At 40.8% G+C, this 26237-nt stretch overlaps 4 non-coding genes across 4 annotated transcripts; all 4 read left to right on the forward strand.

Annotated features, from left to right (window-relative positions):
• Positions 1–5662: 5662 nt before the first annotated feature.
• On the forward strand, positions 5663–5734 carry TRNAA-UGC (transfer RNA alanine (anticodon UGC)). Its single transcript has one exon. It is a non-coding gene; the product is annotated as a tRNA-Ala (tRNA).
• Positions 5735–6755: 1021 nt separating this feature from the next.
• On the forward strand, positions 6756–6827 carry TRNAA-UGC (transfer RNA alanine (anticodon UGC)). Its single transcript has one exon. It is a non-coding gene; the product is annotated as a tRNA-Ala (tRNA).
• A 7240-nt stretch (positions 6828–14067) lies between these two features.
• On the forward strand, positions 14068–14139 carry TRNAA-UGC (transfer RNA alanine (anticodon UGC)). The gene has a single exon. It is a non-coding gene; the product is annotated as a tRNA-Ala (tRNA).
• Positions 14140–20505: 6366 nt separating this feature from the next.
• On the forward strand, positions 20506–20577 carry TRNAA-UGC (transfer RNA alanine (anticodon UGC)). The gene has a single exon. It is a non-coding gene; the product is annotated as a tRNA-Ala (tRNA).
• The last annotated feature ends 5660 nt before the right edge of the window (positions 20578–26237 follow it).

Consider the following 26237-nt stretch of genomic DNA (forward strand, 5'->3'; position numbering starts at 1 on the left):
TCAATATTTTCGCTCTGTATCATATGCAGATTGCAGTTTTGCTGCACAAAACAAAATTTATTCAAAAGAGTAGATTAGCTCCAAGGTGGAGCATCGGCTGTGGACGTAGGAGGTCCTGGTTTCAACTGCCTGCATTTCCATTTTCTTTTTGGTCTTCTTCACAGTTTTGTCCTCAACAACTCGTCATTGGGGGAATCTTTTTGAAGTAATTCTGCTTTTGTCATTGAAGTTATTTTAATCAACAATTCAATGGGTTCTCGAGATTTCCCTCAACATGACAACAAATTTTAATTGATGCTCTTTCAATCTTTTCTCATCTCCTCGTGGTGCGTCTCCTTTGTTCGTCATCAATCTGCAATGTGACAACTGCGCTTTAGATCGGCACGAGTGTTCGATTGCAAACATCTTGGTACGGAAGTTGAAATCCCACTCCTCATATCAGGCCAATTTGTCATGACATTTGTGCATTTCCAATGGAAAAACAGAGCAGCTCGTTCTGAACATTTCTGATGTCAGATCAGCACCGGCCTGAAGCAAATGATGGGTACGTCATCAATCGATGGCCGATGTGGAAGTTGGAAGGAATATGCCATTTTAATGTAATTGACGTCGTTAAATACGTGATTGTCAAGGCACCATATTTTTCATGATGCGTATTGTCAATCTTTAGTTTGTGTCTGACTGCGATATGGCAAATGCATCGTGAAAAGGTGAGAATTGCTCCGTGACTCTTGGAGGGAAAATAAATACTGGACTCAAACAAGATGTATCTCACAATCCTCATTTGAGAAAATTTGTGAGCAGGAAAAACGCTCAAGAATAATATCAAAGTGTAAGTGATGTCTTTTGCTCAAGATCATGTTTTGCCCATCATGGAAGATGATTCGAATCTCATGAGCAGGAGAAATGAAAACGATTTTCACTGATATGATAAAATGAAAAGACAAGAATTCTTTTTTTTTAATAAAAGATAACACTTATTTCTCTGTTTTTTTATTTTCACAGAAAATGTTGGGAAAAGATGAAATAACATTGCATGTTGTTGGACGGAGAGCTGTGATATCTCATTTCAGTCATTTCAATATTTTGGCTCTGCATTGTATGCAGATTACAGTTTCACTGCACGTGACAAAATTAATGATACAGAGGGGATGTAGCTTTGGCCGAACTCACATTTGCCACGGCGGCCGTGGGGTCTCCAAAATCTTCGGTCACCTGCAATTATACGGCGGCCGCAGTATTTCCACGGTCACACAATGTCGCAGTCACATATATTTTTATTTTTTGGGCCGCCGCACGGCGTATTCATAAATTGTGGAAACCGAAAACGTGGTGGTGCCGTACGGTCTTTGATTTGATGTCGCATGGTTACCTTAGGGCGTCCTTGTGGCGGCCATATAATGTTCAAGGTTGCCTCAAGGTACCCGCAAGGCGACCGCAGGGGGCCCTAAGGCGAACGTGCGGCCAGACGGATGGTACCGAGTGGGTATATATACCAGTTCTTTTTTTACTGAAATAAAAATATAACAGTTCGGAATATACCAGTGTATGGTGCCCCCATAATCCGAATTGAATTCGTTCCAGGAGGCTGTTCGGATTGCAAAAAGTTCAATTCCCAAACTATTTTCCCAATAAGAAAGAATGGAGTGAATTAATGTTCCTGGACCCCAAGAAAACCCACTTTCAAGACACTTTCAACTGAAATTCCCCATGTTTAAGGTAAAACTCGAGGGGGAGCACTCGGCAGAGTGCAAAACCTCCGCCGCCAATACTGCTCGGTCATTCAAGTGAACATGATATCCTATTCATTCAATTTGACGTCAACAGTGTTCACAGGGTTATAGATTGCAAATTTCCCTTTTACTTTTAACTTTTACATACTCAATTCATTCGTCATAACTAGATTCCTTGAGACAGAAATTGATTTTACGTGGGTATATTTCCCTGAAGTTCCAAAATCAGCCGCAATTATAATTTTGGCATGCTTTTTGTTGGAAATCACTTAAAACATGTAGAAATGCAAAAAAAAATCGAAATTTTGTTGAAAAAAAAGATGCAAATTTTTTTTTTCTCTCTAACAATTTTTTTTTTTTGGGGGGGGGGGGTGGGGGGAGGTTGGAAATCACTTTAATCATGTAGAAATGCAAAAAAAAAAAAATCAAATATTTTTTCAAAATGGCTGCCATAGCGGCCATATTGGATATTGGACCAGGTCCAAAATATAAATGCATGATCCTTGGACCATACCTAATCCCCCCACCAAGTTTCGTCGAAATCCATCCAGTAGTTTTTCCGTAATACTGTTCACAAACAAACAAACAAAGAAACAGAAAGGGGTGAAAACAGTAACCTCTGATCTTCGGTGGCGGAGGTTAATAAGATGAGTAAATGACCTTGGGTGGCGGTGTATTGTATGTAAACTGGTACAATCACCACATCCAAAGGTTCACACAGGCTTGAGCTCCGGCCTGGGTTCCGATCGCTCGCGCACTCTGCGAGCGCTGCCCCCAGGGCAGCTCATCAAACATGATGCCCCCAGACCCACAATCACTTTCATCAAACGCATCGGGCTGAGGTCATCATGGATATTCCAAATTACAACCGGTTTTTCTGTGAAATTTAATCCTTGCTCGACATTCTGTCACACCACGTGATCGGATTGCTTTTTTGTTGTTAATTAAAACACAAGATAAGTAAAAAAAAAAAAAAAAACAGCACAAATCAAGGTGAAAACACGAGGAAAGTAGCGATCGACACACGAGAGATGCTTTCACGAGGACTTCCACCGACGAACTGAATCAACAAAGCGCAAAGATGTGCGTCGAACAGGTGGGGGAGACACGTGAACAAACATGAACGCTTCGTTGTGTTCGGTTTTTTAAAATGTATTTGGTTTTTAGGGCAAAATTCATTTTTCATTGATAAAAGCTTACGGCAGCCGCACGAATAACGCAAGCCCACCGTACGCCCTACGTACGGTCGACGTGGAACACAACTACGTCACAACTACGCATGTCGAATTGCTACGGCGAACGTAGAAATGAAAAAAGTTATAACTCCGCGTTATAATTCCACGGCAACCCCTACGGCCTGTAAAAGATAGCCAAATGGCGTAGGGCCACCCTGAGGCCACCGCAGAAACTCTGCGGCCGCCACACGTTTCTGTCAATTTAGAGGGCATATGGCCGCCGTTTCCTTGCTGTAGAGCAAATGTGACTTCAACTCCCAGCAACTCCATTTTCTTTCTGGTCTCCTTCACATTTTGTCATCAACAACTCGTAATTGGGTGAATTTTTTTCAAAATAATTCTGCTGTTGTCAATTCGGTGATTTGAAGCAACAATTCAATGGGGTCTCGAGATTTTCATCATGATACCAAATGTTAGTTGTTTCTCTTTCAATCTTTCATCATCTCCTTGTGGTGCGTCTCCTTTGTTCGTCATCAGTCTGTCAAATCACAACTGCGGTGAAGACCGTCACGAGAGTTTGATTCCAAGTGTCTTGGCACGGAAGTTGAAATCCATCTCCTCATGCGAATTTGTCACAAGATCTGTGGCTTTCCAATGGTCCAACAGACAAGCTGGTTGTGAACATTTCTGATGTAAGACCAGACTGAAGTCTGACGTACCTGAAGCACGTAATGGGTACGTCATCACTCGATGGCCAATTTCCAAGGAAGAAGGAAAATGCCATTTCAAAGAATATGATGTCGGTTCCCTCGCCGAACAATGGGTTATTGCATTTGGGTCCATTTATTTGTCTGTCTGTTTGTTCGTTTCTTTGTTTGTCTGCACAGAACTTTTGTTTTTTTCTCCGCAACACCTTCTCGGATGAAGAAGAATTCTTCACCATCTGTGTGACTCCTCCTGTGGAATGTTTTAATCGTAATTGTGATGTTATTGGTCACATCATGTGGCAGCCAGGTTGGAAAAATGTAAAAATATTGGACCTCTGTTTCTCTGAAACTGCACCAAGGAAAAAAGTTGAAACTTGTCACCTGGCAAGCATTCCTCATTGGGAATAAGTGAGATTTTTTTTATTTTGTCACTGGTGCCTTCTTTATGATGTCATAATTGCAGATGTAGAACGCTACATTTGATCAGGATGAAAGTTTTTGTGTGTCATCTCGGGATAAAATGGTCCACAGAAAATCATTGATGATAAAATCGGTGATTCAGCAGCCGCATTATTCTTGTTTTTTTTATACCTTCAAAAATCTCCTTCTCTGATGTGGCTGAAAAGATTGAGGTAAAACTTTACAAGCATGATCGCTTATCCATGAGGAACAAAAGTTTCACACATTTGACATCACAGGTCACTTGGTTTGGCAGAAATATTGTATTTACCCAAAAACTTATAAAAAAAAAATTCTTCTCTCAAACAATAATTTAGATCGAGAGTAAACTTCACAAAAATGTCCCCCAAGCCTTGGGTGTGCATGTTTTTTTAAAAGAATAATTGATCCGTATTATGGTTTGGCAGCCATCTTGGATTTAAGAGAAATATTAAATTTTGTTGTCTCTGAAACCGCTTTATCAATCGACGTGAAACTTCACCATCATGATCGAGTTGGGATGCTGAATCGATGTTTTAAATTTCAACTTGATTGGACACATGGTCTGGTCGCCAGAAAAACTTTTTTTTGATCTTGTTTTTTTTTTGATTTTTAGATTCTCGTGGAGGATCTCTCAGTCTTACTCATGTTGTTGTTCTTGTGGACTTTTTTGTTTCACAGCCTACAGTTTTCATCGAAACTTCCTGAAACTTGGCATATATATGTAAAAATACCCTGCGCAGACAGTAACCATCTCCGATTTTGAGAATTCTTCCTCGAAAAAAAGTTGTGATGTCAAAGTATCTCCACTAATGGAAATCGCCGAAGAAATTATCTTCGAAACTAGGCAAGCTTTTTGAATTCTGTTTGCGGGACTCGAACAGGGCATTAGCAGAGATGAATTACCGCACATAGGATACATCACTGTGATGTCATATCAATTTTTTTGACATCATTCCTATTTTTTGACATTTTTTTGTTTCACAACCCAGAGTTTTCATCGGATCTTCGTGAAATTTGCGATGTATATGTTGAAAGCCTACGCACAGGCAGTAACCATGTCCGATTTTGGAAATTCTTCCGAGTTATTAGATCCTCATGGAGGATCTCTAAGTCTTACTCATGTTGTTGTTCTTGTGCACTTTTTTGTTTCACAGCCGATTGCTCGTGACTCTTGAAGGGAATACAAATACTGGACTCAAACAAGATGTATCTCACAGTCCTCATTTGAGAAAATCGTTTATTTCTGGAAAATTTGTGTGCAGGAAAAACGTTCAAGAATAATATAAAAGTGTAAGTGAGGTCATTGCTCAAGATCATGTTTTGCCCATCATGGAAGATCATTCTCATCTCATGAGCAGGAAAAATGAAAACATTTTCACTGATATGATAAAATGAAAAGACAAGAATTTTTCTTTTATAAAAGATAATACTTCCTATTTCAATGTTTTTTTTTTATTTTCTCAGAAAATGTTGGGAAAAGATGAACTTAAAGTGCATGTTGTTGGACAGAAAGCTGCGATATCTCATTTCAGACAGCACAATATTTTGGCTCTGCATCAAATGCAGATTGCAGTTTCACTGCACGTGATAAAATTCATGCAACAGAGGGGATGGAGCTCAGAGGTAGAGCACATGCTTTGCATGTATGAGGCCCTGGGTTCAACTCCCAGCATCTCCATTTTCTTTGTGGTCTCCTTCACATTTTGTCATCAACAACTCGTCATTGGGTGAATTTTTTTCAAAATAATTCTGCTGTTGTCAATTCGGTTATTTGAAGCAAAATTCAATGGGTTCTTGAGATTTTCATCAACATGGCACCAAATGCGAGTTGTTTCTCTTTCAACCTTTTGTCATCCTCTCGTGGTGTGTATCCTTTGTTCTTCATCAATCTGCGAGATGAGAACTTCGCTTTGGATCGACACGAGTGTTTGATTCCAAACGTCTTGGCACAGTCGTTGAAATCCCACTCCTCAGGCCAATTTATCATGAGATTTGTTCATTTCCAATGGAAAAACGGAGCAGCTGGTTGTGAACATTTCTGATGTAAGACCAGCACCGGACTGAAGCAAATGATTGGTACGTCATCAATCGATGGCCGATGTCAAAGTCAGAAGGAATATGCCATTTTAATGTAATTGACGTCGTTTAAATACGGGATTGTAAAGACACTATATTTTTCGTGATGCGTATTTTCAATATTTAATTTGTGTCGAATTGCAAAATGACAAATGCATCGTGAAAATGTGAGAATTGCTCCGTGACTCTTGGAGGGAATATAAATACTGGACTCAAATAAGATGTATCTCACAGTCCTCATTTGAGAAAATCGTTTATTTCTGGAAAATTTGTGAGCAGGAAAAACGCTCACGAATAATATAAAAGTGTAAGTGATGTCATTGCTCAAGATCATGTTTTGCCCATCATGGAAGATCATTCTCATCTCATGAGCAGGAAAAATGAAAACATTTTCACTGATATGATAAAATGAAAAGATAAGAATTCTTTTTTTTTTTTTTATAAAAGATCATACTTATTTCTCTGTTTTTTTATTTTCGCAAAAAATGTTTCGAAAAGATGAAACAACAGTGCATGTTGTTGGACGAAAGCTGCGATATCTCATTTCAGGCAGCTCAATATTTTGGCTCTGCATCAAATGCAGATTGCAGTTTTACTGCACGTGATAAAATTCATGCAACAGAGGGGATGTAGCTCAGAGGTAGAGCACATGCTTTGCATGTATGAGGCCCTGAGTTCAACTCCCAGCATCTCCATTTTCTTTGTGGTCTTCTTCACATTTTATCGTCAACTCGTCATTGGGTGAATTTTTTTCAAAATTATTCTGCTGTTGTCAATTCGGTTATTTGAAGCAACAATTCAATGGGGTCTCGAGATTTTCATCAACATGATACCAAATGTTAGTTGTTTCTCTTTCAATCTTTCATCATCTCCTGGTGGTGCGTCTCCTTTGTTCGTCATCAGTCTGTCAAATGACAACTATGTTGAAGACCGTCACGAGTGTTTGAGTCCAAGTGTCTTGGCACGGAAGTTGAAATCCAACTCCTCAGTCGAATATGTCACAAGATCTGGGGATTTCCAATGGTCCAACGGACCAGCACCAGCCTGAAGGAAATCAAGGTTATGTCATCACTCAATTGCCGATGTCAAAGTTGGAAGGAAAATGCCATTCTATGTAATTGACATCGTTAAAAACGTTATTGCAAAGGCAACATATTTTTCATGATGCGTATTATCAATATTTTGCTTGTGTCGAACTGCGATATGACAGATGCACGTGAAAATGTGAGAAATGCTCCGTTACTCTTGAAGGGAACATAAATACTGGACGAAAACAAGATGTTTCTCCCGGCCCTCATTTGACAAAATTGTTTATTTCTGGAGATTTTTTTGTTCAGGAAAGAGGCTCAAGAATATATCGTAAAAATTGTTGTTGATGTCATTGTTCAAAATCATATTTTGCACATCATGGAAGATCATCCAATCTGATGAGCAGGAAAAAAGAAAACATTTTCACTGAGATGATAACATAAAAAGACAAGAATTCTTGTTTCTGAAAGATTTTACTTATTTTACTGTTATATTTTTTACCCAGAAAATGGTGGCAAATGTTGTCGTAACAGTTCGTGTTGTTGTTCAGAAAGCTGCGGTCCCTCCTTTTGGTCAAGTCCATATTTTCGCTCTGTATCATATGCAGATTGCAGTTTTGCTGCACATAACAAAATTTATTCAAAAGAGTAGATTAGCTCCAAGGTAGAGCATCGGCTGTGGACGTAGGAGGTCCTGGTTTCAACTGCCTGCATTTCCATTTTCTTTTTGGTCTTCTTCACAGTTTTGTCCTCAACAACTCGTCATTGGGGGAATCTTTTTGAAGTAATTCTGCTTTTGTCATTGAAGTTATTTTAATCAACAATTCAATGGGTTCTCGAGATTTCCCTCAACATGACAACAAATTTTAATTGATGCTCTTTCAATCTTTTCTCATCTCCTCGTGGTGCGTCTCCTTTGTTCGTCATCAATCTGCAATGTGAGAACTGCGCTTTAAATCGGCACGAGTGTTCGATTGTAAACATCTTGGTACGGAAGTTGAAATCCCACTCCTCATATCAGGCCAATTTGTCATGACATTTGTGCATTTCCAATGGAAAAACAGAGCAGCTCGTTGTGAACATTTCTGATGTCAGATCAGCACCGGCCTGAAGCAAATGATGGGTACGTCATCAATTGATGGCCGATGTGGAAGTTGGAAGGAATATGCCATTTTAATGTAATTGACGTCGTTAAATACGTGATTGTCAAGGCACCATATTTTTCATGATGCGTATTGTCAATCTTTAGTTTGTGTCTGACTGCGATATGGCAAATGCATCGTGAAAAGGTGAGAATTGCTCCGTGACTCTTGGAGGGAAAATAAATACTGGACTCAAACAAGATGTATCTCACAATCCTCATTTGAGAAAATTTGTGAGCAGGAAAAACGCTCAAGAATAATATCAAAGTGTAAGTGATGTCATTGCTCAAGATCATGTTTTGCCCATCATGGAAGATGATTCGAATCTCATGAGCAGGAGAAATGAAAACGATTTTAACTGATATGATGAAATGAAAAGACAAGAATTCTTTTTTTTTTAATAAAAGATAACACTTATTTCTCTGTTTTTTTATTTTCACAGAAAATGTTGGGAAAAGATGAAATAACAGTGCATGTTGTTGGACGGAGAGCTGTGATATCTCATTTCAGTCATTTCAATATTTTGGCTCTGCATTGTATGCAGATTACAGTTTCACTGCACGTGACAAAATTAATGATACAGAGGGGATGTAGCTTTGGCCTAACTCACATTTGCCACGGCGGCCGTGGGGTCTCCAAAATCTTCGGTCACTTGCAATTATACGGCGGCCGCAGTATTTCCACGGTCACACAATGTAGCAGTCACATATATTTTTATTTTTTGGGTCGCCGCACGGCGTATTCATAAATTGTGGAAACCGAAAACGTGGTGGTGCCGTACGGTCTTTGATGTGATGTCGCATGGTTACCTTAGGGCGTCCTTGTTACGGCCATATAATGTTCAAGGTTGCCTCAAGGTGCCCGCAAGGCGACCGCAGGGGGCCCTAAGGCGAACGTGCGGCCAGACGGATGGTAACGAGTGGGTATATATACCAGTTCTTTTTTTCCTGAAATAAAAATATAACAGTTCGGAATATACCAGTATGTGGTGCCCCCATAATCCGAATTGAATTCGTTCCAGGAGGCTGTTCGGATTGCAAAAAGTTCAATTCCCAAACTATTTTCCCAATAAGAAAGAATGGAGTGAATTAATGTTCCTGGACCCCAAGAAAACTCACTTTCAAGACACTTTCAACTGAAATTCCCCATGTTTAAGGTAAAACTCGAGGGGGAGCACTCGGTGGAGTGCAAAACCTCCGCCGCCAATACTGCTCGGTCATTCAAGTGAACCTGATATCCTATTCATTCAATTTGACGTCAACAGTGTTCACAGAGTTATAGATTGCAAATTTCCCTTTTACTTTTAACTTTTACATACTCAATTCATTCGTAAAAACTAGATTCCTTGAGACAGAAATTGATTTTACGTGGGTATATTCACCTGAAGTTCCAAAATCAGCCGCAATTATAATTTTGGCATGTTTTTTGTTGGAAATCACTTAAAACATATAGAAATGTTTTATCGAATCGAATCAAAAAATCGAAATTTTGTTGAAAAAAAAGTTGCAAATTTTTTTTTCTCTCGAACAATTTTTTTATTGGGGGGGGGGGGTGGGGGGAGGTTGGAAATCACTTTAATCATGTAGAAATGCAAAAAAAAAAAATTCAAATATTTTTTCAAAATGGCTGCCATAGCGGCCATATTGGATTTTAGACCAGGTCCAAAATCTAAATGCATGATCCTTGGACCATAACTAATCCCCCCACCAAGTTTCGTCGAAATTCCTCGAGGAGTTTTTCCGTAATACTGTTCACAAACAAACAAACAAAGAAACAGAAAGGGGTGAAAACAGTAACCTCTGATCTTCGGTGGCGGAGGTTAATAAGATGAGTAAATAACCTTCGGTGGTGGTGTATTGTATGTAAACTGGTACAATCACCACATCCAAAGGTTCACACAGGCTTGAGCTCCGGCCTGGGTTCTGATCGCTCGCGCACTCTGCGAGCGCTGCCCCCAGGGCAGCTCATCAAACATGATGCCCCCAGACCCACAATCACTTTCATCAAACGCATCGGGCTGAGGTCATCATGGATATTCCAAATTACAACCGGTTTTTCTGTGAAATTAAATCCTTGCTCGTCATTCCGTCACACCACGTGATCGGATTGCTTTTTTGTTGTTAATTAAAACACAAGATGAGTTAAAAAAAATAAAAACAGCACAAATCAAGGTGAAAACACGAGGAAAGTAGCGATCGACACACGAGAGATGCTTTCACGAGGACTTCCACCGACGAACTGAATCAACAAAGCGCAAAGATGTGCGTCGAACAGGTGGGGGAGACACATGTGAACAAACATGAACGCTTTGTTGTGTTCGGTTTTTTAAAATGTATTTGGTTTTTAGGGCAAAATTCATTTTTCATTGATAAAAGATTACGGAAGCCGCACGAATAACGCAAGCCCACCGTACGCCATACGTACGGTCGACGTGGAACACAACTACGTCACAACTACGGCATGTCGAATTGCTACGGCGAACGTAGAAATGAAAAAAGTTATAACTCCGCGTTATAATTCCACGGCAACCCCTACGGCCTGTAAAAGATAGCCAAATGGCGTAGAGCCACCCTGAGGCCACCGCAGAAACTCTGCGGCCGCCGCACGTTTCTGTCAATTCAGAGGGAGTATGGCCGCCGTATCCTTGCCATAGAGCAAATGTGACTTCGTCCTCAGCAGTTGAGCACATGCTTTGGATGTATGAGGCCCTGGGTTCAACTCCCAACAACTCCATTTTCTTTCTGGTCTCCTTCACATTTTGTCATCAACAACTCGTAATTGGGTGAATTTTTTTCAAAATAATTCTGCTGTTGTCAATTCGGTTATTTGAAGCAACAATTCAATGGGGTCTCGAGATTTTCATCAACATGATACCAAATGTTAGTTGTTTCTCTTTCAATCTTTCATCATCTCCTCGTGGTGCCTCTCCTTTGTTCGTCATCAGTCTGTCAAATGACAACTGCGGTGAAGACCGTCACGAGTGTTTGAGTCCAAGTGTCTTGGCACGGAAGTTGAAATCCATCTCCTCATGCGAATTTGTCACAAGATCTGTGGCTTTCCAATGGTCCAACAGACAAGCTGGTTGTGAACATTTCTGATGTAAGACCAGACTGAAGTCTGACGTACCTGAAGCACGTAATGGGTACGTCATCACTCGATGGCCAATTTCCAAGGAAGAAGGAAAATGCCATTTCAAAGAAAATGATGTCGGTACCCTCGCCGAACAACGGGTTATTGCATTTGGGTCCATTTATATGTCTGTCTGTTTGTTCGTTTCTTTGTTTGTCTGCACAGAACTTTTTTTTTTCTCCGCAACACCTTCTCAGATGAAGAAGAATTCTTCACCATCGGTGTGACTCCTCCTGTGGAATGTTTTAATCGTAATTGTGATGTTATTGGTCTCATCATGTGGCAGCCAGGTTGGAAAAATGGAAAGATATTGGACCTCTGTTTCTCTGAAACTGCACCAAGGAAAAAAGTTGAAACTTGTCACCTGGCAAGCATTCCTCATGGGGAATAAGTGAGATTTTTTTTATTTTGTCACTGGTGCCTTCTTTATGATGTCATAATTGCAGACGCAGAACGCTACATTTGATCAGTATGAAAGTTTTTTTGTGTCATCTCGTGAGAAAATGGTCCACAGAAAATAATTGATGACAAAATCGGTGATTCAGCAGCCGCATTATTCTTGTTTTTTATACCTTCAAAAATCTCCTTCTCTGAAGTGGCTGAAAAGATCGCTTATCCATGAGGAACAAAAGTTTCACACATTTGACATCACAGGTCACTTGGTTTGGCAGCAATATTGGATTTACCCAAAAACTTATAAAAAAATATTCTTCTCTCAAACAATCATTTAGATCGAGGGTAAACTTCACAAAAATGTCCCCCAAGCCTTGGGTGTGCATGTTTTTTTAAAAGAATAATTGATCCGTATTATGGTTTGGCAGCCATCTTGGATTTAAGAGAAATATTAAATTTTGTTGTCTCTGAAACCGCTTTATCAATCGACGTGAAACTTCACCATCATGATCGAGTTGGGATGTTGAATCGATGTTTTAAATTTCAACTTGATTGGACACATGGTCTGGACGCCAGAATAACTTTTTTTTGATCTTGGTTCTTTTTGATTTTTAGATCCTCGTGGAGGATCTCTATGTCTTACTCACGTTGTTGTTCTTCATCTTCTTATTCTGGACTTTTTAGATCCTCGTGGAGAATCTCTAAGTCTTTCTCACGTTGTTGTTTTTGTGGACTTTTTTGTTTCACAGCCTACAGTTTTCATCGAAACTTTCTAAAACTTGGCATATATCTGTAAAAATACCCTGCACAGACAGTAACGATCTACGATTTTGAAAATTCCTTCTGTACAAAAAAGTTATGACTTCAAAATATCTCCGCCAATGGAAATCGTCGAAACTAGATCATATGTATCTAAATTATAACTATATTCAACATTTTCTTTTCTCACCGTGTTACACTGACCAAAATGCAACATGTGAACAATTTGCGAATTTTTAAAATCAAATTAAAATCGAAAAAAATCACGTCAACTGTTTCGCATTGTGATAAAGCTATCAATGAACAAGGCTCGTGCTCATACTAATAAAGTACAACTGTGGTAGACTCGTGACGAGCGCTATATAAGACTCTGGGTTTTGCGACTTCAAATCATTGCATTATATTGCCTTCTCATTATCTTGGACAGGATGTGGAGAGGTCGAGGATCTCAGCTCATTCGAGCTCGTTTGTTTATTATTGATGTTTTTTGAAAAACACTTTTTTGGCTGTCCTTGCATGGGTTTGAGGGAAGAGGAGGAGCAACTGAAATGCAAATCCAACACAGGTTCGTCCCAATGACTTCATCTTTGCTTTTTGCTTGTATGATTTCCTTCTGATTCCTACAATTCAGGGCTGTACCTCTTTGGTCTTCCATTTCATTTGAATTTAATTTATTTCTTTCCCATTCTAAATTCAATTGAAAAACAATGAAAAAGGTCATGGATCAGGGTCAGGTGTCCAAACAAAGCAGGGTTGCATCAAAGTGTGACGTCTTGGTGTCTGGTCATCACTGCCAGCTGTTTTAAAGTGGCAGTTCTCATGATGTCTCTTCTTCATGACATAACACAACAGTGCAAAAACACCACACGAAACGACACAAACACTGCACAAAACAAGTTCTGGAGAGGGTCTGGAATCTCTGATTGCTATTTCTAGTTTAAAATGTGATTGTGAAGGCACTTTATTTTTCAAGATGCATCTTGTCAATATATTGCTTGTGTTCAACTGCGATATGATAAAAGCAACATCAAAATGTGAGAATAGCTCCGTAAATCTTGAGTGGAACACAAATACTGGACTAAAACACGATGTATCTCACAGTCCTCATCTCAGAAAATCGTCGATTTCTGGAAAATTTATCGGCATGAAAGAGGCTCAAGAACATAAAATAAAAATTATTGTTGACGTCATTGTTTAAAATCTCATTTTGCACATCATGGAAGATCATGCAATCTGATGAGTCGGAAAAAAGAAAACATTTTCACTGAGATGACAAAATGAAAACACAAGAATTCTTGTTTCTGAAAGATTATACTTATTTCTCTGTTTTGTTTTTTTTTGCAGATATTGGAGGAAAAAGGTGTCAGAAAAGTGCATGTTGTTGGAGGGAAAGCTGCAGTCTCCTTTCAGTCAGCTCAATATTTTGGCTCTGTATCTTTTGCAGATTACAACTTTGTTGCACGTGCCAAACTGTACAAACAAGAGGGGATGTAGCTCAGAGGTAGAGCACTTGCTTTGCATGTAGGAGGCCCTCGGTTCAACTCCCAGCATCTCCATTTTCTTTCTGGTCTCCTTCACATTTTGGAGTCAACAACTCGTTATTGGGTGAATTTTTCTCAAAATGATTCTGCTGTTGTCATAAAGGTTATTTCAAGCAACAATACAAAGGTTTCTCGAGATTTTCATCAACATGACACCAAATGTTAATTGTTTATCTTTCAATCTTTCATCATCCCCTCGTGGTGCATCTCCTTTGTTCATCGTCAGTCTATCAAATGACAAATGCGTTGAAGACCGGCACGAGTATTTGAGTCCAAGTGTCTTGGCACGGAAGTTGAAATCCAACTCCTCAGTCGAATTTGTCACAAGATCGTAGGATTTCCAATGGTCCAACAGACCAGCTGGTAGTGAACATTTCTGATATAAGACCAACACCAGCCTGAGCACATCAAGGGTACGTCATCACTCGATGGCCGATGTCTCAGTTGGAAGGAAAATGCCATTCTATGTCATTGATATCGTTCAAAACGTTATTGCAAAGGCAACATATTTTTCATGGTTGCGTATTATCAATATTTTGCTTGTGTCAAATTGCGATATGACAAATGCACGTGAAAATGTGAGGAATGTTCCGTTACTCTTGAAGTGAACATAAATACTGGACGAAAACAAGATGTTTCTCAAGGTCCTCATTTGACAAAATTGTTTATTTCTTCAGATTTTTTGTTCAGGAAAGAGGCTCAAGAATATATCATAAAAATTATTGTTGATGTGATTGTTCAAAATCATATTTTGCATGTCATGGAAGATCATCCAATCTGATGAGCAGGAAAAAAGAATACATTTTCACTGAGATGATAACATGAAAAGACAAGAATTCTTGTTTCTGAAAGATTTTACTTATTTTCCTATAAAAAAAATTTTCCCAGAAAATGGTGGCAAATGTTGTCGTAACAGTTCGTGTTGTTGTTCAGGAACCTGCGGTCCCTCCTTTTGGTCAAGTCAATATTTTCGCTCTGTATCATATGCAGATTGCAGTTTTGCTGCACATAACAAAATTTATTCAAAAGAGTAGATTAGCTCCAAGGTGGAGCATCGGCTGTGGACGTAGGAGGTCCTGGTTTCAACTGCCTGCATTTCCATTTTCTTTTCGGTCTTCTTCACAGTTTTGTCCTCAACAACTCGTCATTGGGTTCCTCTTTTTGAAGTCATTCTGCTTTTGTCATTGAAGTTATTTTAATCAACAATTCAATGGGTTCTCGAAATTTCCCTCAACATGACAACAAATTTTAATTGATGCTCTTTCAATCTTTTCTCATCCCCTCGTGGTGCGTCTCCTTTGTTCGTCATCAATCTGCAATGTGACAACTGCGCTTTAGATCGGCACGAGTGTTCGATTCCAAACGTCTTGACACAGAAGTTGAAATCCCACGACTTATATCAGGCCAATTTGTCATGAGATTTGTGCATTTCCAATGGAAAAACAGAGCAGCCAGTTGTGAACATTTCTGATGTAAGACCAGCACCGGCCTGAAGCAAATGATTGGTACGTCATCAATCGACGGCCGATGTCGAAGTTGGAAGGAATATGCCATTTTAATGAAATTGACATTGTTAAATACGTGATTGTAAAGGCACGATATTTTTCATGATGCGTATTGTCAATATTTAGTTTGTGTCTGACTGCGATATCCCAAATGCATCGTGAGAATGTGAGAATTGCTCCGTGACTCTTGGAGGGAATATAAATACTGGACTCAAACAAGATGGATCTCACAGTCGTCATTTGAGAAAATCGTTTATTTCTGGAAAATTTGTGAGCAGGAAAAACGCTCAAGAATAATATAAAAGTGTAAGTGATGTCATTGCTCCAGATCATGTTTTTCCCATCATGGAAGATCATTCTCATCAAATGAGCAGGAAAAATGAAAACATTTTCACTGATATGACAAAATGAAAGGACAAGAATTCTTTTTTTACAAAAGATAATACTTATATCTCTATTTTTTTTATATTTTCGCAGAAAATCTTGGGAAAAGATGAAACAACAGTGCATGTTGTTGGACAGAAAGCTGCGATATCTCATTTCAGATCGCTCAATATTTTGGCTCTACATCGTATGCAGATTGCAGTTTTACTGCACGTGAGAAAAGTTGTGAGACAGAGGGGATGTATCTCAGATGTTGAGTGCATGCTTTTTATGTATGAGGTCCTGTGTTCAATTCTCAGCATCTCCATTTTCTTTCTGGCCTCCTTCACATTTTGTCGTCAACAACTCGTCATTGGCTGAATTTTTTCAAAATAATTCTGCTGTTGTCAATTCGGTTATTTGAAGCAACAATTCAATGTGTTCTTGAGATTTTCATCAACATGACACCAAATGTTAGTTGTTTCTCTTTCAATCTTTTATCATCCCTTCGTGGTGCATCTCCTTTGTTTGTCATCAGTCTGTCAAATGACAACTGCGGTGAAGACTGGCACGAGTGTTTGAGTCCAAGTGTCTTGGCATGGAAGTTGAAATCCAACTCCTCAGGCGAATTTGTCACAAGATCTGTGGCTTTCCAATGGTCCAACAGACAAGCTGGTTGTGAACATTTCCGATGTAAGATTGAAGTCTTTCCTGCCTGAAGCACCTAATGGGTACGTCATTACTCGATAGCCGATTTCCAAGGAGGAAGAAAAATGCCATTTCAAAGAAAATGATGTCGTTACCCTCGTCAAACGAGAAGGTATTGCATTTGGGTCCATTTATTTGTCTGTCTGTTTGTTCGTTTCTTTGTTTGTCTGCACAGAACTTTTGTGTTTTTCTCCGCAACACCTTCTTGGATGAAGAAGAATTCTTCACCATCGGTGTGACTCCTCCTGTGGAATGTTTTAATCGTAATTGTGATGTTACTGGTCTCATCATGTGGCAGCCAGGTTGCAAAAAATGGAAAAATATTGGACCTCTGTTTCTCTGAAACTGCACCAAGGAAAAAAGTTGAAACTTGTCACCGGGCAAGCATTCCTCATGGGGAATAAGCGAGATTTTTTTTTTATTTTGTCACTGGTGCCTTCTTTATGATGTCCTTATTGCAGATGTAGAATGCTACATTTGATAATTATGAAAGTTTTTGTGTGTCATCTCGGGATATCCACAGAAAACAATTCATAACAAAATTGGTGATTCGGCAGCCACATTATCCTTGTTTTTTTATTCCTTCAAAAATCTCCTTCTCCGAAGTGACTGAAAAGATTGAAGTAAAACTTTACATGCATGATCGCCTATCCATGAGGAACAAAAGTTTCACACATTTGACATCACAGGTCACATGGTTTGGCAGCAATATTGGATTTACCCAAAAACCGATAAAAAAATTCTTCTCGAGACCAATAATTTAGATCGAGGGTAAACTTCACAAAAATGTTCCCCAAGCCTTGGGTGCACAAGTTTTTAAAGGAATAATTGATCCGTTCCATGGTTTGGCAGCCATCTTGGTTTAAGAAAAATATTAAATTTTGTTGTCTCTGAAACCGCTTTATCAATTGACATGAAACTTCACTATAATGATCGAGTTGGGAAGTTGAATCGATGTTTTAAATTTCAACTTGATTGGACACATGGCCTGGCAACCAGAATAACTTTATTTTACTCTTAATTCTTTTTGATTTTGAAATCCTCGTGGAGGATCTCTAAGTCTTACTCACGTTGTTGTTCTTGTGGACTTTTTAGATCCTCGTGGAGGATCTCTAAGTCTTACTCACGTTGTTGTTCTTCATCTTGTTCTTCTGGACTTTTTAGATCCTTGTGGAGAATCTCCAAGTCTTACTCACATTGTTGTTTTTCTGGACTTTTTTGTTTCACAGCCTACAGTTTACATCAAAACTTCCTGAAACTTGGCATATATATGTAAAAATACCCTGCGCAGACAGTAACGATCTCCGATTTGGAAAATTCCTTCTGGAAAAAAAATTTGACTTTAAAATATCTCCGCGAATGGAAATCGCCGAAACAAGATCATATGTATCTAGATTACAACTATATTCAACATTTTCTTCACTCACCGTATTACACTGACCATAATGCAACATGTGTACAATTTGCGAATTTTTTATATCAAATTAAAATATAAAAAAATCACGTCGACTGTTTTGCATTATGATAATGATATCATTGAACATGGCTCGTGCTTATTCAAATAACGGACAACCTCGGCAGGCCAGCGACGAGCGCTATTTGAGACTCTGGGTTTTGTGAATTCAAATCATTGCATTATATTGCCTCCTCTTTATCTTGGACAGGATGTGGAGAGGTCAAGGATCTCAGCTCATTCGAGCTCATTTGTTTCATTGATGTTTTTTAAAAAACACTTTTTGGCTGTCCTTGCATAGGTTTGAGGGAAGAGGAGGAGCAACTGAAATGCAAATCCAATACAGGTTCATCCCAATGACTTCATCTTTGCTTTTTGCTTACATGGTTTCCTTCTGATTTCTACAATGCAGGGCTGTACCTCTTTGGTCTTCCATTTTATTTGAATTTAATTTATTTCTTTCCAATTCTAAATTCAATTGAAAAACAATGAAAAAGATCATGGATCAGGGTCAGGTGTCCAAACAAAGCGGGGTTGCATCAAAGTGTGACGTCTTGGTATCCGGTCATCACTGCCAGCTGTTTTAAAGTGGCAGTTCTAATGATGTCTCTTCTTCATGACATAACACAACAGTGCAAAAACACCACACGAAATGACACAAACACTGCACAAAACAAGTTCTGGTGAGGGTCTATAATCTCTGATTGCTATTTCTAGTTTAAAATGTGATTGTAAAGGCACTTTATTTTTCAAGATGCATCTTGTCAATATATTGCTTGTGTTCAACTGTGATATGATAAAAGCAACATTAAAATGTGAGAATCGCTCCGTAACTCTTGAGGGGAACACAAATACTGGACTAAAACACGATGTATCTCACAGTCCTCATTTCAGAAAATTATAGATTTCTGGAAAATTTGTCGGCAGGAAAGAGGCTCAAGAATATAAAATACAAATTATTGTTGACGTCATTGTTTAAAATCGTATTTTGCACATCATGGAAGATCATGCAATCTGATAAGCAGGAAAAAAGAAAACATTTTCACTGAGATGATAAAATGAAAACACAACAATTCTTGTTTCTGAAAGATTATACTTATTTCTCTGTTTTTTAATTTTTGCAGATATTGGAGGAAAAAGGTGTCAAAACAGTGCATGTTGTTGGAGGGAAAGCTGCAGTCTCCTTTAAGTCAGCTCAATATTTTGGCTCTGTGTCTTTTGCAGATTACAGTTTTGTTGCATGGGACAAACTAAACAAGAATGAGGGATGTTGCTCAGCAGTAGAGCACATGCATTGCATGTATGAGGCCCTGCATTCAACTCCCAGCATCTCCATTTTCTTTCTGGTCTCCTTCACATTTTGTCATCAACAACTCGTCATTGGATGAAATTTTTTTCAAAGTTCTTCTGCTGTTGTCAAATCGGTTATTTGAAGCAACAATTCAATGGGTTCTTGAGATTTTCATCAACATGACACCAAATGTTAATTGTTTATCTTTCAATCTTTTATCATCCCCTCGTGGTGCATTTCCTTTGTTCGTCATCAGTCTGTCAAATGACAACTGTGGTGAAGACTGGCACGAGTGTTTGAGTCCAAGTGTCTTGTCACGGAAGTTGAAATCCAACTCCTCAGGCGAATTTGTCACAAGATCTGGGGATTTCCAATGGTTCAACGGACCAGGTGGTTGTGAACATTTCCGATATAAGACCAGCACCAGCCTGAAGCACATCAAGGGTTCGTCATCACTCGATGGCCGATGTCTAAGTTGGAAGGAAAATGCCATTCTCTGTAATTAACATTGTTCAAAACGTTATTGCAAAGGCACGATATTTTTCTTGATGCGTATGATGAATATTTTGCTTGTGTCGAACTGCGATATGAGAAATGCATCGTGAAAATGTGAGAATTGCTCCGTTACTCTTGAAGGGAACATAAATACTGGACGAAAACAAGATGTTTCTCACGGCCCTCATTTGACAAAATTGTTTATTTCTGGAGACTTTTTTTTTCAGGAAAGAGGCTCAAGAATATATCGTAAAAATTATTGTTGATGTTATTGCTCAAAATCATGTTTTGCACATCATGGAAGATCATCCAATCTGATGAGCAGAAAAAAAGAAAACATTTTCACTGAGATGATAAAATGAAAAGACAATAATTCTTGTTTCTGAAAGATTTTACTTATTTTTCAGTTATATTTTTTTTTCGCAGAAAATGGTGGAAAATGTTGTCGTAACAGTTCGTGTTGTTGTTCAGAAAGCTGCGATCCCTCCTTTCGGTCAAGTCAATATTTTGGCTCTGCGTCATAGGCAGATTGCAGTTTTACTGCACGTGACAAAATTAATGATAGAGGGGATGTAGCTCAGAGGTAGAGCACATGCTTTGCATGCATGAGGCCCTGGGTTCAACTCCCAGCATCTCCATTTTCTTTCTGGTCTCCTTCACATTTTGTCATCAACAACTGGTCATTGGGTGAATTTTTTTCAAAATTATTCTGCTGTTGTCAATTCGGTTATTCGAAGCAACAATTCAGTTGGTTCTTGAGATTTTCATCAACATGACACCAAATGCTCATTGTTTCTCTTTCAATCTTTCATCATCCCCTCGTGGTTCATCTCCTTTGTTCGTCATCAGTCTGTCAAATGACAACTGCGTTGAAGACCGTCACGAGTGTTTGAGTCCAAGTGTCTTGGCACGGAAGTTGAAATCCAACTTCTCAGGCGAATATGTCACAAGATCTGGGGATTTCCAATGGTCCAACGGACCAGCTGGTTGTGAACATTTCCGATATAAGAACCGCACCAGCCTGAAGCACATCAAGGGTACGTCATCACTCGATGGCCGATGTCTAAGTTGGAAGGAAAATGCCATTCTATGTAATTGACATCGTTCAAAACGTTATTGCAAAGGCAACATATTTTTCATGATGCGTATTGTCAATATTTTGCTTGTGTCTGACTGTGATATGAGAAATGCATTGTGAGAATGTGAGAATTGCTCCGTTACTCTTGAAGGGAACATAAATACTGGAAGAAAACAAGATGTATCTCACAGTCCTCATTTGAGAAAATCGTTTATTTCTCAAACATTTGTGAGCAGGAAAAACGCCCAAGAATAATCTTAAAGTGTAAGTGATGTCATTGCTCAAGATCATGTTTTGCCCATCATGGAAGATCATTCTCATCTAATGAGCAGGAAAAATGTAAAAATTTTCACTGACATGATAAAATGAAAAGACAAGAATTCTTTTTTTTTATAAAAGATCATAATTATTTCTGTGTTTTTTTATTTTTGCAGAAAATGTTGGAAAAATATGAAACAACAGTGCATGTTGTTGGAGGGAAAGCTGCGATATCTCATTTCAACAGCTCAATATTTTGGCTCTGCATCGTATGCAGATTGCAGTTTGCAGTTTCATGACACGTGATAAATTTCATGATAGAGGGGATGCATCTCGGAAGTAGAGCACATGCTTTGCATGTATGAGGCCCTGGGTTTAACTCCCAGCATCTCCATTTTCTTTCTGGTTTCCTTCACATTTTGTCATCAACAACTCGTCATTGGGAGAATTTTGAAAAAAATAATTCTGCTGTTGTTTATTCGGATGTTTGATGCAACAATTCAATGGGTTCTTGAGATTTTCATGAACATGACACGAAATGTAAGTTGTTTGTCTTTCAATCTTTTGTCATCCCCTCGTGGTGCATCTCCTTTGTTCATCATCAGTCTGTCAAATGACAACTGCGGTGAAGAATGGCACGAGTGTTTGAGTCCAAGTGTCTTGGCACGGAAGTTGATATCCCACTCCTCAGGTGAATTTGTGACGAGATTTGGTGATATCCAATGTAAAAACAGACCAGCTGGTTGTGAGCATTTCCTATGTAAAACCAGCAACAGCCTGAATCACACAATGGGTACGTCATCAATCGATGGCCGATGCCCAAGTTGGAAAGAAAACGCCATTTTATGTAATTGACATCGTAAAAAACGTGATTTCAAAGGCACGATATTTTTCATAATGCATATTGTCAATATTTTGCTTGTGTCTGAGGCCTAAGTCACATTTGCTCGACTGCGAGCATACGGCGACCGTACGCCCTCTGAATTTACAGAAACGTGCGGCGGCCGCAGATTTTCTGCGGTGACCTCAGGGTGGCCCTACGTCGTTTGGCTATCTTTTACAGGCCGGAGGGGTCGCCATGGAATTATAACACGGAGTTATAACTTTTTTCATTTCTACGTTCGCCGTAGCAATTCGACAAGCCGAAAAAAAAACTGGTTAAAAAAAAATTAACCCATTCGTTACCGTCCGTCTGGCTGCACGTTCGCCTTGGGGCCCCCCTGTGGTCGCCTTGCGGGCACCTTGAGGCTATCTTACGTCTGCCTTCAAAATTCTATGGCCGCCGTAGGGCCCCCTTAAGGTCACCGTGCGACATCAAATCAAAGACCGTACGGCAATCCCACGTTTTCACTCTTCACAATTTCAAAATACGCCGTGCAGCTCCCCGAAAAATAAAAACATATGTGACTGCTTCATTGTGTGACCGTGGAAATACTGCGGCCGCCGTATAATTGCTCGTGGCCGTAGATTTTGGAGTCCCCGCGGCCGCCGTGGCAAATGTGACTTTGGCCGAACTGCGATATGACAAATGTGTCGTGAAAATGTGAGAAGAGCTCTGTGACTCTTGAAGGGAACATAGATGCTGGACAAAAGTAAAATGTTTCTCAGGGTCCTCATTTGAGAAAATAGTTTATTTCTGCAGACTTTGTTTGCTGGAAAGAGGCTCAAGAAGATCAAATTTTTTTAATGTTGATGTCATTGTTCAAAATCATATTTTGCCTGTCAAGCAAGATCATTCCAATCTGATGAGCAGGAAAAAAGAAAACATTTTCACTGAGATGATAAAATGAAAAGACAAGAATTCTTGTTTCTGAAAGATTATACTTATTTTTCTGTTTTTTTTATTTTCGCAGATATTGGAGGAAAAAGGTGTCACAACAGTGCATGTTGTTGGAGGGAAAGCTGCAGTCTCCTTTCAGACAGCTCAATATTTTGGCTCTGAATGTCAAAGGGCGGAGGAGCTCCTTGTGAGCCAACGGCCATCCATATCTAGTGCCCGACTGTGTCTGCGGACGTCCTCCTGCAGTTGGGTCACTTCTTATTAGGAGGTTGGTGGCAGGATTTGCACTCCGGCCACCGTAAAACCCTTCATTCCGCAAAACGCAAAAACGCAAAAAAATCTGAAAACCCACTCCGTGGGAGTACCTCTTGTGCAGCTTCCCTTCGCAGGGCAGCTCACCGGATGACGGGATTGGGGCAAAGCCTTCGGGACCCCCAATCTTTGATAGGAGGGAAACCACGGGGTAACATCCCTGGGTCAGATTGCGGGAGAGTGTGTCGGAGTGGTGCTGAGGTGTCGTCCACCAGACGGCGGTCTCCTTGGGTTAACCTGAGGCGGTGCCTTCGGGTGGGTGCCTGGAATGTCCTATCCCTAAGAGAGGATGATCACCTGTCTCTGTTATCATCTGAGCTCAAGCGTTTGGACATCGGGATTGCAGCTCTCTCTGAGGTTCGGAGACCGGATTGCGGCGAGATAATGGTGGGTGGTTACACCTACTATTGGTCTGGTCGCTCTGATGGTTACCATACCCAAGGAGTTGCTGTTGCTGTGTCCAATAAGCTGACCCCAATGATAATTGAGGTAACACCGGTTAACGAGCGTATTATGAGATTAAGGATTCGTCACTCCTTAGGTGTCATTTCCTGGTCTCTGTTTATGCTCCGACTGAGGCGAGTGATCTCACCGTGAAGGATGCATTCTACGCCACGCTTGAGTCTGTGGTTGATCAGTGCCCCAGACGAGATACACTTCTAGTCTTGGGGGATTTCAATGCATCGACTGGAACTTATAGGGACGGTTATGAGGTGTGTGTTGGTCCCCATGGGTCAGGAACTATGAACCAGAATGGCACTAAGTTCCTTGACTTTGCAAGAAGTCATGGACTTAGGGTGGCTGGTTCATGGTTTCAGCGCCCACAAGCTCATCGCTGGACTTGGTATTCCAACGCTGGCGGTGTGGCAAAGGAGATTGACCATGTCCTCATTGACGGTCGTTGGAGGATGATCCAGAACTGCAGGGTCTACCGGAGTGCTCAGTTCCTCAATACTGACCACAGGCTTGTTGTAGCAACTCTAAAGCTGCACCTTAAATCCTGGAGAGTGGTACCATCCCAGCCGAGGCTGGATGTTGCCAAGTTCAGGGATGAGAGAGTAGCTGAGGAGTTTGCGAACAGGCTGAGTGGACACTTTGGGGGTCTGAGTGCTTTGGGGGGTCCTGAAGAGTTGTGAAGCGCCTTCAAGACCACCGTCCTTGATGTTGCCGGTGGATGCCTTGGAGCTCACCGCGGGGCAAAGAAAAATTTTGTCTCTCAAGGGACACTGGATACCATTGACCAGAGTCGCAGGGCCAGGCTGAATGGCAGAGCTGAGCTGTTCAGGGAGCTGAGGCGTAAAACTGTACGTGCACTGAGGGTGGACAAGGAGGCCTATGTGCGAGGAATCTGTGAGGGGGTAGAGCATCACCTGTGGACAGGTGATTCTCGTCCCGCTTACAGGGGAATTCGCGCATTACGTTCATCCAAGCCCATCCCTCGGAGCACTACAGTTCGAGCAAAGAGTGGTAGGCTCTTGACAGAGGAGTCTGAAGTGAAGGCCCGCTGGGCCGGTTACTTTGAGCGGTTGTACCAGGCTGATCCCCCAACTGTCGAGTTGGATGTCAAGGGTGTTACAATCCCTGTTGCTGACCCTCGAATCAACTGTGGTCCACCTACGCTTGTGGAAACACGGGCTGCGGTGAACCAGTTGAAACGGGGTAAAGCTCCAGGGATCTGTGGCATCCATGCCGAACTTCTCAAGGCTGGTGGAAATGCTGCACTCGTGTCGTTGCATGCAGTTTTGTGCTCTGCCTGGAACACAGGCATCATCCCAACTGACTGGAAGAGGGGCCTTGTTGTCCCTCTCTGGAAAGGGAAGGGTGATCGCCAAGACTGCAACAACTACCGAGGGGTGACGCTGCTCTCAGTGCCGGGCAAGGTCTTTGCTCGGATAATTCTCGATAGGGTTCGCCACCATCTGCTTGAGCACCAGCGTCCAGAGCAGTCAAGCTTTACACCAAAGAGGTCAACGATTTACCGTATCCTTGCACTTCGTGTCCTCACCGAACGCAGACGAGAGTTTCGGCAGGGGCTGCTTGCAGCCTATGTTGATCTCTGTAAAGCGTTCGATTCAGTGAATCGGGATGTCCTCTGGAGGATTCTTGGTCTTCGTGGGGTGCCACCAAAACTGATCGATCTGATGTCTGAACTCTACTCTGGTACTGAGAGTGCTGTGAAGTGTGGTGGTACCATCTCTGACTTATTTCCAGTTGGTACTGGAGTTGGTCAGGGATGTGTACTTGCCCCCACACTTTTCAGCACTTGTATGGACTGGATTCTAGGGAGGATGTCGGAGAGATCAAGTTGCGGTGCATCATTTGGGAATGTCAAGATCTCGGACCTTGACTTTGCAGATGATGCAGTCATCTTTGCGGAGACTTTAGACATCCTCTTGGGGGCCCCCGAGGTGCTGAATGAGGTGTCGGAGCCGCTGGGATTACGGGTTTCTTCGGTCAAAACTAAGATCCAGGCTTTCGGTGACATCTTGGATGCTGCTGTCCTGTCTGTGTCTGTTTGTGGTGAGGATGTTGAGGTCGTGGAGAGATTCACTTACCTTGGCAGTGATATTCATGTCTCTGCTGGCTGCGAGTCAGAGGTCAATAGACGTCTGGGTCGGGCCTGGGGAGTCATGGATTCACTGGATCATGGGGTGTGGCGCTGCCGGTACCTGTGGGGGAGGACGAAAGTCCAAGTCTTCAGGTCCTTGGTACTTCCAGTCTTGCTCTATGGATGCGAGACTTGGACTCTGACCAAGGATCTGAGACGGAGACTTAATTCCTTTGGTACCAGGTCTCTTCGGAGAATCCTTGGCTATCGCTGGTCGGATTTTGTGTCCAACGAGCGGTTGCTGAGAGAGACTCGGATGAGA

Source organism: Eptatretus burgeri, chromosome 4 (genome assembly GCF_056783735.1).
Source record: "Eptatretus burgeri isolate ZD-2024b chromosome 4, Ebu_testis_v1, whole genome shotgun sequence".
In the NCBI taxonomy this organism is placed as follows: Eukaryota; Metazoa; Chordata; class Myxini; order Myxiniformes; family Myxinidae; genus Eptatretus; species Eptatretus burgeri.